Source organism: Neolamprologus multifasciatus, chromosome 5 (genome assembly GCF_963576455.1).
Source record: "Neolamprologus multifasciatus chromosome 5, fNeoMul1.2, whole genome shotgun sequence".
NCBI lineage: Eukaryota > Metazoa > Chordata > Actinopteri > Cichliformes > Cichlidae > Neolamprologus > Neolamprologus multifasciatus.
In genome coordinates, this window is record NC_140443.1 from 37,874,104 (window position 1) to 37,887,356 (window position 13,253).

The following is a 13,253-nucleotide window of genomic DNA, read 5'->3' on the forward strand; positions in this document are numbered from 1 at the left end:
GGCTCTCAGAAACAAGATGATGAGCATGGAGGAGGGAAGCAGAGGGAAAATATCCAGTTTTCATTATTTTAATTTCAAATACTGAGGCATATTTATTGTAATGTGCATAAAATTAAACCTCTGAAATGAGAACACCTTTTTAGAATAGAATTCAACTTTACTGTCATCGCACATGTCACAAGTACAAGGCCATGAAATGCAGTTTGCATCCATCCAGAAGTGCTTTAGCAATAATATAGATATATTACATATAGATATATGTTATAGGGTAGGTATAGGTATGAGGATACAAAATATTGGTCTATTATGGGTATGTTACAATGTACACGGTATGAAGGTGTGTTATAAACAGTGTTGGGCAAGTTACTTTGAAAAAGTAATTAATTATAGTTCCTAGTTACTTCTTCAAAAAAGTAACTGAGTTAGTAACTGAGTTACCAAATTCTAAAAGTAATTAATTACTTGAAAAGTAACTATTGCGTTACTTAAAAAAAAAAAAGAAGAAATGTTTAGGGTCCAGGGTATAATTGGCCATTTTAACTACTTTTGATGTTTCCTCCACATTTTACCTTTAAAAATTGTTTACTTTGCCTTGTTTGGTATCATTCTTTTCAGCACAACCTCACGTGTCTTTTACATTTACGGTTATGTTTTCATTTTTACATACTGTTTTCTACCTGGAGACAGCAGTCGCCTCATTGTTTTGACACACAAGGGGCGATCGTGGCTCAAGAGTTGGGAGTTCGCCTTGTAATCGGAAGGTTGCCGGTTCGAGCCCCGGCTTGAACAGTCTCGGTCGTTGTGTCCTTGGGCAAGACACTTCACCCGTTGCCTACTTGTGGTGGTCAGAGGGCCCGGTGGCGCCAGTGTCCGGCAGCCTCGCCTCTGTCAGTGCACCCCAGGGTGGCTGTGGCTACAATGTAGCTGCCATCACCAGTGTGTGAATGGATGTGTAAAGCGCTTTGGGGTCCTTAGGGACTGGAAAAGCGCTATACAAATACAGACCACCCAGATAGCAAGGAAACATTGAAACAACGTTGAGTCAATATCAGGCGACATCATTGAATCAACGTTGAAGTGTGACGTTGACCTAACGTCACTCTTGCACCCTTTTTTAATGTTGAAACAACGTCAGGTTTTGATGTTGAATCAATGTTGAAACCTGACATTGATTCAATGTCAGATTCTGATATTGAAACACTGTTGAGCTATGGTGTTGATTTTCCACCTCTTTCGCACAGTTGCTTTTTATTAAAACAGTTAAATCATGACTGGAAATCTACCTTTCTTTATAGGTATTTTAACCAATACTAAACTACTGCATGTTTCCATCAATACTTAAACCACCTAAACACATAATTGTACTTATTCCTCAAATTGGACACCCTTTATAAAAACAACAACAACAAATGTCTCACAATGTATCATGTCAATATTAATATCCTAAAATAAGAAAGCATTGCATGTGATGTAACAGAGAAAAAAAATAAACAAAAAAAGGTCAATAGGCATGTTTCGTTTGCTAAATACTTTATTAAAAGACAGTTTCCTATTTACATTTATATGTTTCACAGAAGTTTGTAATTTTTTACTCTGGGATGGGGATGCATGATGTGCGTCCTGCACCACCCATACGATCTGGGGCGTATCGGAGCCATTTCTGCACTGCTTGTGCAAAGACAAACTCGGACATAGAGTTTGCCCCTAACTGCTGCGTCAGGCCATCTAGGAAAAAAATACACACACAAACAAAAAAAGTGAATTAGAGCACATGAATAAGCTCTTGTTAACTGTCTTCAGCGGGGAGAAAGTATGTAAACTCCTAGGCTGATAAACATGACAGTCACCAGGCGTAAATCTGCAAACTGCCGCATTTGATTCCCAAAGAGCTATGAGCGGAAAAAGTGATAAGTCTTAGCATGGTGTGCCGTGTAGCCTTTAAAACAAAATAAACATGGGGTCCTCGGGCTGTACAACTACAACCCGAGGACTAAACAAGCCAAAGACCAAAGACTCCATCTCCAGATTAACCGGACATGAAAGTCTTGTTATTAAGAAAGACAAAGTAATATAGCAAAAAAACTGTAAAACTTACCACCATATATGCATTTTCAGAGCGCTGTATCTTTAAATGCCATTTTTTGCTTTGTCTGGTCCTTGGTTTTTTTCCCTGCCCAGTTGAGTACCGAGGCCAGCTCGTTTGTAATGGCATAAGCCATTACACGGCGGACTCGCACCTCCAGTGTGGTCCCTCCAATCAAGGCAAAGCGTCTCACCTATAGACACATTTTAAGAGATGGAATTAGCGTGTCTCATGTCTTAAATGTGTATGCAAGTGCTTGTGTGTTTAATCAACAGGCCGTTGTTATGTATTTAAATCACATCTGACAGCTATTACACTTTATAGTTACAAAGTGTACATAACCTTTATATACTTACCATTGCCTTATTTGCCTCTTGTGATTGAAGAGCTGCCTCTGCATTGTTTAGCTCCTCAATGTTGTGCAAGGGCAAATCCAGAGGCAGTACCCCAGCATCTACCGATTCATTGCAGCAGGGATGGCGGATGGCTCTGACCTCCTCACGGAGTTCGTTAACAGCTGTCGTCAGGTCTGACAGCATAGCTAATATCTTTTGTGAGGTCGCATCTGTTTAAAAAAACAATTCCAGAAAGATTAATGGCTTAAGCAGTGAGAGGCGAAAAACTAATAAATAAATAATAAAACGCAGTTTACATGTGGACAAAAGGTGCAAACGCAAGGTAGGTGAGCGTGCAACGTAAAGTTAGGTGAGCGTGCAACGTAAAGTTAGGTGAGCGTGCAACGTAAAGTTTGAATTGAGTGCGAATCGAAGCGGGTGCTCTCCAATCATTAAAAGTAACAAAGTCATTGAACACATTTATACAGTTACCTTTACGTTTATCAATCATATATCACAGATTTACATTTTTTTGTAGTACTATGCTAAAAAGCAACTACAGAGCGAAAGTCTGGGTCAAGCGCCGAGGCGACGGCAAGAACAAAGGACCCTCGAAGCGTTAAAGCTAGCTTTGTAAGGGAATATAACGGGAAAGTATGAAACGAAAATGTTTTCTTTGTTGACTTTGTTCGCAGTGCAATTTATTTGTTGCCGGATTGTAATGAAAGTAGACACAATTTCGGGCTCCCACATTTTGTCCGAAACTTTACATTAACAAGTTTGTTTGTTTTTTACTGTTATTCAAATGCAACCGTGGAAATAACGAATAGAACAAAAGTCATTCATTCTTACCTTATATTAATCGTGGTGCAGGCCAGTGCAGTGCATGAACTGATGCCTTCTCCGGTCAATTGCGCTGAGAGTAAATCTAATGTCCCGCTCTACTGTACAAGACAATGGTTACCTGAAGGGATGTACCACTGTGAGAGGGGGGGCTATGGAATAGTCCAAGTGGTAGCAGCTTTAATTTTCCGCTCAACCATAAATCAATGGTTTTTCAACGTGATTGTTGTCACCTTGTCAACTATAAATAGATCAACAATCAACGATGACAGAACAACAGTGAATCAATGTTATTTCAATGTCAGTGTCAGGTTTCATCAGTATTTCAATGTTGTTTCAACATTGGTTTTGTGTTGACATTTCAAGCCTGACGATTCTGATGGTTCAGATGGAAAATCAACATCTGTTCAATGTCTCCCTGCTATCTGGGCATTTACCATTTACTTACCACCACAACACTACACACTAACTACACAGTCCAAACACACTAAATGTCACAAATCTCTCACATCTCAAAACTCTCTCTCTCTCTCTTTCTCTCTCCGTCACTCCTAAAACTTCTCCCACTTCCTAACCAACCAAGTGTCATGTTGCCATATCATTTTTTGATTGGTCGACATGGTGCATTTTTCCACCAACACAAACGGGCGTTTTTTGTTCTGCTTTTTTATTTCTTGGTCATAAGCAGAGCATGCTCGCTGCGCTGTCCTTAGACAGCAAATGTGATGAAAATATTGAGGAAAAAACGTGTATATATTGTTTATCTGGTTTTACATGGCTTATCAACACAATTTAAGAGCTGGTATATGTCACCTTGTTGCTTTGTCACCTTAAAGTGGTCATGTGATTGACTTACCACAACTACTATATTCTTCTTCAGTCAAACAGCAGCACTCATGTGATTGTTTTGCCCCCTAGCTCAAGGGGGTTGTGCCAAAAAGTGATTTGTCTACCAGAAAGTGATCGCCGTCCGCGGGAGCGCGCAGCTGCTTAAAGCTGCAGCACTCAGATTACTTACAGCTACTTCCATGCAGCTGATATAAGATGCAGTAAGCTGAACACAGCTTCAACCGCACCGCATTTTCCTGTTAGTAACGATGACAGCGTTGTAACGATAGGAATAGTAATTAGTTAGATTACTCGTTACTGAAAAAAGTACTTGCAACGCTGTTATTCCCATCACTGGTTATAAATATGCTATAAGTATAAGTATCTATAGGCTGTAGTGAGTATACAAGGTATACAGAAATATGAAATATGAACTATGCAAGTTGTGGAATTATAATGATTGTATTGTACAGAGTGATTGTCTATACAGCATTTACAGAACGGGAACTGAATGTAGTGTGAAGCGCTTTGGGGTCCTTAGGGACTGAGTAAAGCGTTATACAAATACAGGCCATTTACCATTTAAGGTCAGTGAGATATGTGGATAATTTCTACAGAGGTTATATAAAGTGCTGGTGGTTGTGAGCGGTGGTTCAGTCCATGTTATTATTGTGTGTTTGAGGGTACAGTTGTCCATTGTGTGTGTGTGTAGGTGGTTGTCGGTGTGTGTGTGTCCAGTCCATGAGTTTAACGTGGGTCAGATGTCAGGAGGCAGAGTTCAGGAGTCTGACAGCTGTGGGAAAGAAGCTGTTCTGGTACCTGGTGGTCTTAGTCCGGAGGCTCCTGTAGCGCCTCCCAGAGGGCAGGAGGGTGAAGAGTCCATGTGATGGGTGACTTTGATGATTTTTGCAGATTCTTGCAGTCATGGGTGAAGAGGGAGTAGAGTAAAGACACACCGGTACACCGGTGTTGGTAGATGAGCAGTGGTTATCCAGCTGGACATGTTGGGGCTGGTTGGTCAGGACTGGATTTCTTTGGGTGTTAGGCACATAAATGATATGTTATAGATAAATCTCTTCTACTGAGACAAAAAATCCTGGTCCTCGTCTCCAAGCTCTTAACCATGCTGCATTCAGTGAGCCCGTTCTGAGAAGTCGCGCCTCGTCCCATCGTTTCAATCCCAGTGGGCAGCCTTGGGGGGGTTTGAACAGCCAATACAATTACAAAACAGTAATCTGTGAGTAGTGCAATCTGTGCAAAATTTTAAACTGAATTAATTATGTCGGGCGTTGATAGAGCAGGAATTAACATAACGGAGCCCTTTAGTCCAGATATCATCATGAATTTCTGACCCCAATTCCTTTTCCCAAGCTGATTTTATTTTACTTGTATCCTTCTGCCGGAGTGACTGTAATATCTCATATATAAAACCAACCGCATGCTTTCCTGTTATACAATCCACCAGGCATTGGTCAAGCTTACCTGGAGTTGCAGACTCAAATTGTTGTAATTGGGACCTTACATAGCTCCTTATTGGAAGGTATCTAAACAAATCACAGGCTAATAAATTGTCCTTCTCCTTAAGCTGTTGAAACGAAGCAAAAGACCCTGAAAATACAGGTGTCCCACATTTCGCAACCCCAGTTCCTTCCAGCGATCAAATGTCCCGTCTAAAACTGAGGGTTTGAATGCAGGATTAGCTGTAATAGGTGTCAAAAGCGAGAAGGCTCTGAGTCTATACTCTTTCACGATCTGTCTCCAGATTTGAATTGTATTGTGAATAACTGGATTACAGTTGTAGTACGTCCTTTTAAAACGAACAGGAGACAAAGCAATTGCACCAAGAGAATAAGGCATACAGTCCTCTTGCTCCATGTCCAACCAACTTCCCATTATAACTGTATCATCTGGCCAATAAGCTATGTATTGCATATTAGCTGCGAAGCAGTAATTTTTAAAGTCGGTTCCGCTCTCTTAATTCTCCGATAAGCCAGGGCCAAGCCAGCTCCAATCAGCAAGAACCCTGTTGTCATGGTTCCATATAGGTAGATGTCTTCAGCGTCCTCGATCGACAGTCCCGCCAGGCACACGACCCTCTGCCACCCGTCCATCGTGTATCCGGCAGGAAAGTCCCTCCAGGGCACTCGGGTTCTCCCGAGCCCAGACTTCTCGTTAAAGGGTGTCAATAGCATTCAGAGACCAGTTGATCAAATCCATGATTCTCTTTTAGGTTTTAGAAACAGACTGTGAGAGACTGTTCCAGGGAAAGTAATACAAAAAACCACGAGACTAGACAAGGACATAAGAACTAAGCAGGGAAGATAAGGGAGAAAAAGTGCGTCCGCCTCCTCCGAGAGCCAAAAGCAAAGAGCCATAATGAACCAGAGTACCAGAGAGAAGTGAGTGTCCAGCTACTATTTTATTTATCTAGTGCCAAACCCAAACAACAGTTGCCTTAAAGCAACTGGTAAAGAGCTTTTCATAAGATGCACTTCAACTGGTAGCTGAAAAGTCTGGGACTCTGATCTTTACTCCAATTTTTTTTTTGTATTTTCATTGATTTCTTTTCTTTTTTCCAAAGTACTGATGGATGCTTCAGTGGGGAGAAGAGCTTACTCTAGAGAAGTGCTCCCTTTTCATTGAAACAGAGCAAATCTGGGAGATACCGCTCTATTCCAAATGAGATAAGGAGGTGTTTCTGTGGTTGTCGTGTTGGTGCAAATGCAGTATATATGTCACAGGTGGGAGAGTTGTACTGTAACAGATCCACATACAAGCTTGTCTAGCTCTACAGAATTACTGTTAGTCATAGAAAAGAAGACGAGCATCTCAATGAAGCAGGATTTTCTATATGAGCTTCTCTGTGTGGAATGTTTTACTCTTCTGTTAATACAAAGCTGAGAATAAAGAAACAGTTTGTTTGATTGTTTATTGGTTTGTTTGTGTGTTATTCCCAGTCCAACATGACTTTGTGCCATCGGATGGGGATTGTTGGTCTGGTAGTTAAGTTTGTGGTTGGGGGAGGGGGGGGGTGTATGTGGAACATTGAAGTTTCAAAGGAAGAGAAACGGAAAGTTCAGAGCTTGAAACAGGAGGTGGGAGCTAATGCTGTGCTGAGGTAGAACTCATCAGAGAGGGCTGTAACTGCTCTAATATTCAAGTGTTGATCATTTATATTTCCCTCCTTTCACTGCTGTGTTCCTTTGCTATAGATTGTTTTAGACTTTTTTTTCTTTACCTCAGGCTTTATAATTAAAAAAAGTCCTTAATACTGTGTTTGAATTGATACAAACAGTATTATAACTAAAGGAAAAGCAGAAAAGGAACTGAGAGGGAGAAAACTGAAATTGAGGCCGATGGAAAAGTGTAAAGAAGAGTAGAGAATCATAAAAGCACAAAGTCAAGAAAGACAGAGACAAAGAAGGTGGGAAAAGATATGACTAAAGGTCAGGTGAAGATGGGAAACTTCATTCCAGCTCATAGCGTGTGGCTCAGCAAACAGCCTTATAAATTCATACAAATAATTATCCATAAAAAAGTGCTGCAAAGTCAGCCTGTGTGTGTGAGAGTGCACAAGAAGGACAGCAAGAGACAGAAATGCTTTTATGAGTTGGGCAGAGGAATGCATTGATTTCATAAAGGGCATAAAAGGATCTGCTGACCATTTGAACAGACGACCATGAGATCAATGCAGGGGGACATGAAAAAGATGACATTTAACCTGATTTGTGCTCCTGGGCAGGAAGGACCTCTGCAGACACAGTGCCTGCTTCCTGTCTCTGTGAGTCCCCACTGCTGTCTCCATGTGGGAGAAATTAGACACATCATAAATCTGCTTCTTCCCAAACTCCAGATTTGGTACTATTTGAAACAGAAGTCAGGTAAATCATTTTTGACCATTTATATCACGATAAACTGGAAACATCTTACAAGTCATTCAACGTAAGAATGACAACAAGCATCACGTAGCGGGGTCGGTCTGTGGCTCAGCTGCAGAGCAGACGGCTCGCTAACCCAGCTGGAGGTCATCATCAAATCACGCCTCCCCTGTTTGAGACGCACGCTGGGAACAAGAAGGGGGAGGAGCTATATAGCTACATGTTTATCAGCATTTATAGTTTATCCAAACATACGTATCTGAAAAATTGGGAAAAATGGGGAAAAAGTTTAATCCATACAAAAAGGTCAACTTTCATGTGTTGATTACACAAAGTGAAATATTTTAAGCCTGTTTTAAAAATATTGATTATTATGGTTTATAGCTCATGAAAGTCAGAAGTCTAGGATGTCAGTTATTTAATTCAGTGACATTTTATTTATGTAGCGCAAAATCACAACACAAAGCAGAATTAAAGAATTTGAATTAAAGCTATCTGAAGCATGTACAAGCTGATATTAATCTATTAGGACTGTCAAAATTGAGAGCAAACAAAACAACTGCTGTATAACGCCCTCCGCTGTCTTTGTGTAATTGGTCACATGACTGCATCACATGACTAACATGCGTCATTGTTTTAGAAAGTCTCAGTTTTCGCGACACGAAAGCACCGTTTTGAAACGTGTGCGTTTTCGAGAGCGTTCTCAAAACGCCGCGCTTTCCCTCAGCACAAACAGTACGGGAGGACGAAGCGGAGAGAAAGCGATGCGTCTTCAAACAAAAACACATTAGTGTAGACGCAGCCTCAAACTCACAGAGGAGCTCAGCACCGTCTTTGCTTGGTGTGAGGCCACCTTCATCACTCTCCCTCCAGGAAGTTGACGTCAGGAGGAGATTGAGAGCAGTGAACCCCAGGAGAGCTGCTGACAGGCATCACCAGGCTGTTCAGCCACTGTTCCCATCTGAAGACATCCACCATCCCCAAAGAGACTGGTATAGACAGCCTGGAAGACTACAGACCTGCAGCACTCACGTCTGTAGTCATGAAGTGTTGATCCTGTCTCAGCATGTTAGAGACTGTCTACCCACCTGCCTTGACCCCCACCAGTCCACAGAGTCCACGGAAGATGCCATCACCCTTCACAGAGCACAGAGCCATCTGGAGGACAGGAAGGACTACGTGAGGATGCTCTTTGTGGACTATGGCAGACATCCTCACCACCACATCAGACCACCTTCAGATCCCCCCTGCCACCCGCTCAAAGGTTTCCTCACCATCCGACCTCAGTCAGTCCTCTCCCGCACACTCAGCACTGGATCCCCACAGGGCTGCGCTCTGTACTTCGTCAGGTTTGGTGATGACACGACTGTGACTGAGGTCATCTCTGATGGAGATGAGACAGCGTACAGGGCAGCAGCAGAGAATTCGTCCTGCTAGAGTGCTTAGAACTTCTGCACATGTTTCTCTGTAAAACAAATGGCGAGGGATGGAAGTTTGCTTTTCTTCATGCTGGAGTTGATCAGTTGCTTTGATAAAGGACTGTGTGGTAACGTCAGGCAGAGCCGTGTATTAAACGAAACATCCAAGATTTTTAATAACTGAATTACTTGATGAAGCATTGCGGCCCTAATAAATGTGCGTTATCACTATGGGCAGAACTTTTTATTTATTATTTTATTATTAACCTTTATTTAACCAGGAAGATCCCATTGAGATTAAAAACCTCTTTTTCAAGGGAGACCTGGCCAAGATAGGCAGCAGCAGATGTCTCACAGTTACAGAAATGACTCAAACACAGGCAGCAACAACACACATGCAACAATAAGTGAAAGAATAAAAATAAAATAAAATAAAATTCAAATAAAAATAAAAAAATAGTTAAAACGACAATAAAAATCTAATTGAAACAGTTGCATGTTATGGACTTGGCCTCAAGGATTTGTAGTTCAGATTTAAAAGCACTTAATGAAATGAATTCAGTCATTTTCCTTCTGCAGTTTGTTCCAAGCCGAGGGTGCTAAATGGACAAAAGCTAAATGGACAAAAGCTAAATGGACAAAAGCTCTTTTACCAAGTTCAGTTCGGGCAAATGGAGCAGAAAGCAACAAGTAACCATGCGGACGAAGAGAATACCGACCAGCATGTTTCATTACAAGCAGGGAACATAGATAAGAAGGCAGCAACCCCAGTATCGCCTTATATATAAAACTGTATAGATGAGAGTTCCTCCGACTTACCAAAGCAGGTCCTACCTGAGAGTATAACTCACAGTGGTGAGTCTGAAATTTACGGTTAGTGATGAAGCTCAGAGACGCACGATACACAGAATCAACCATTAGAAGACATTGAGCAGAAGCATTCATATATAGAATATCTCCATAATCCAGCACAGGCAAGAATGTTGCAGCAACAAGCTGCTTCTTTGTATTAAAAGAGAAACACAACTTATTTAGAAAATAAAATAAACTTTGTGCCATCAGAAACTGAATTTGAATAAGTTAAATTCAAATTTAAATTGCTCAGATTGAATCTGAACTGTAACTTGAATAAATGCTTTTTAAAACTGAATTTGAACTAGCTTAATTTGAAATTCAATGTATTAGTTTGAAAATGATGGTCACTACATTGAAATTGAATTTTATATTTTGAAAATGAATTCATTTGCTTTGAAACTGTATTTTGTCCTTTAAAAATGTAGCTCTCGAATATTTTCAGTTTCAGTTCCAAAATTCAGTTTTTTGGCTGAATCTACAGCATCTTTAGCCGAATTCAGACTTCAGAAGTCATTCGTCATGTTGAATGACCAGCAGATAAACTCTCAGGTTGGTAATAAATGTATTACATGTGAACAAGCGTCATGTTAACAAATGAGAGCCGGACAGTAACTTTTATGCTTATTGTAGCTGCTAGCTAAAAATGCTAATTTAGTGTAGTTTGCCCTGGATTCAGCTTTGACAAACAAATCGACTGTTTCTAGTAGAATCCCAAAGTTGTCATCTTGGACCCTCTCAGAGCTCTGTATGCTTGCAGAGACCCCTACAGTAGGGAAACAGGGTCAAACACAGTGTCCAAACCTTTGTGTTTGAGCTTTATTTATGTCTTACACAGCATCCCAACTCTTAGCTAACTTAATAACTTTAGCTAAAGAGAATAGTTTAATTCATTAGTGCAGCATTACTGGATCACCTCTGTTTGAAGTGATATGATATACAACTATCACTGAGACAGCAAACTCTGTAAAAAAATAATAATCAACACTTTTAATCAGGGGTCGGCAACCTTTCTGATGATGAGTGCCATCTAAAATTCCAGCTTATCCAACTTCAGTTTCTGATGGCACAGGGTTCGGGGGGGAGTGTAGGTCTTTAAAGTGCGCCTTATAGTGTGGAAAATATGGTAAACGTTTTGAAAAAGCAAAAAACATACATATAATTTTCTGTCTCCAGAGCGTTTCACATTGTGCAGCAATGTGTGGCAGAATAAGACAAATTGTAAAAATTATATTAAATATAATGAAGTTACTGAGGTTACAATTAGATGAAAAGAGCAGAAGATATGAATAAATTAAATTTGTCTCTGATATGGATTTACTGTCTTTGAAGTCAAACATCTCTCTGCTGGCAGGAAGGTGTGTCAGTGTGGTCACTGAGGCAAACTGCTGTTGTTTTTCTTCCTGAGACCCAGCTGGTGTCACGGCGTTGGAGGTCATTTGGCCCTGATGATGGTTCTGGTGTTGAAGTGTTCCAGAACAGCAGAGGTTGAGAGGCTAGAGTCCACATTGGGTCCATTTCTGCTATGTTTCTAGAGTGGCTCACATGTTTACTCACTTCCCTTTTTTTATGTCTTCTAAAGGCAGATAAAAAAAGCAGAGTGACTGCTTATGACAGATTACAAGAACTGGAGGAGAGTTTTATGTCCTGCCCTAATGCTGTAACTCACCTGGCTTAAGAATGTGTTTGCTGATCAAAGTGATTTTGATACATATTTCTAATTCATTTATTTAATATTTAAACAAAAAATCAAGATAATGCTTCAGTAACACTGACACACTACAAAACTAAAGGAAGGAAAATGATTCTATAAGTAAACAAAGATCTAAACAGACAACCCTCCCTGAAAACAACTGTTCTGATGAATTATTGTTGTGTTACATTTGCAGCTGTGTAATTATTGGATCTAAAATGTGTGCTGGTGTTTAAGCGTTTAAACTCTGTAAGACACGGGATTAAGATTTAACTGACATACAATAACAGGGCATACCCTTGAGACACTATGGTCAACACGATCACGTATGTTAACTACAATATCTCAAAGTTTCTAGTTTCGTCCACTCAGGAGGTAGATCAGGCCATCTCCTAATTGGAAGGTTGGTGGTGAAACTTGGTTTATTTAGTCAGCATGCCAAAGAGCTGCAGGCAGCATACTATCCCCAAATTGCCCCCATGGCAGTATGAATATTAGATAGAAAACGTGTGTGAATCGCTGAATGAGGCATGTTGTGTAAAGTGCTTTGGGTACTGCAGTAGAGCAGTGCAGATGCAGATGTCCTGTCGCGGTGCCTCGTCTGTGTTGTGCCATGCATTTATGGATTGTCTGTATGGTTTCTTCAGTGTAGAGGTCTGAGCACTCTTCGCTGCACAGCACACTCTATGTTGCTTATGTCTTAATGCTCAATCATCCAGTTTGGATTTTCAGATTTTAGAACCGCACACAGCAACACCACATATGAGTGGGCGGAGAGAGGTATGGGGTATTCACACCTCCATTCTCTGATTGGCGTTAGGGGCGGGAGACCAGGGGGAGGAGGTGGTCATCTGGTCTGGGTCTGAGATGCTGGCCTCCCTGCTGCTGCAGGACCAGAGGCGGTCTGCTTGCCTCCAACCCAGGGCAAAGGGTAACATCTCCTGGGTCTGGGGGCGGATTGCCCCTCTGCGGGTGATGGTACCTGGACCTGGGAGTGTAGAGTATGTTCGGGGAGTGTGAGTGTGTGTACAGTGTTCATTTCGGTTTGTCTCTACATTGGGCGAGTGCTGAGTATTAGTTTATGTGTGCATGAGGGTGGGAATGCATGTTTGTGTCTGTGTGTATGCGTCAGGTCGGGTTTTAGACTCCACCTCTCTGGGAACATCTGAGGCCCCCCCCAGGTGTGGGGGCCTAGCTCCTTTGATGATCTCTTATGTCTCAGGAGTATGGGAACAACTGAAGACACATTAAAACAGCAACAAAAAAAAACAAACAAAAGTTTATTTGTGGCTTCAAACCCCAAAACATACTATATGAAAAGAT

The 13,253-nt window shown here is 41.1% G+C and overlaps 1 protein-coding gene and 1 long non-coding RNA gene across 6 annotated transcripts in view; one reads left to right on the plus strand and one right to left on the minus strand.

The window, feature by feature from the left end:
* LOC146519281 (receptor-type tyrosine-protein phosphatase gamma-like) overlaps positions 1-13,253 on the plus strand; it is a 303,364-nt gene that overhangs the window by 100,586 nt on the left and 189,525 nt on the right. The window lies entirely within an intron of this gene.
* On the minus strand, positions 1,413-2,571 carry LOC146519282 (uncharacterized). The gene is made up of 2 exons (XR_014874024.1): positions 2,440-2,571; positions 1,413-2,276 (listed from the first exon to the last, which is right to left on the minus strand). It is a non-coding gene; the product is annotated as an uncharacterized LOC146519282 (long non-coding RNA).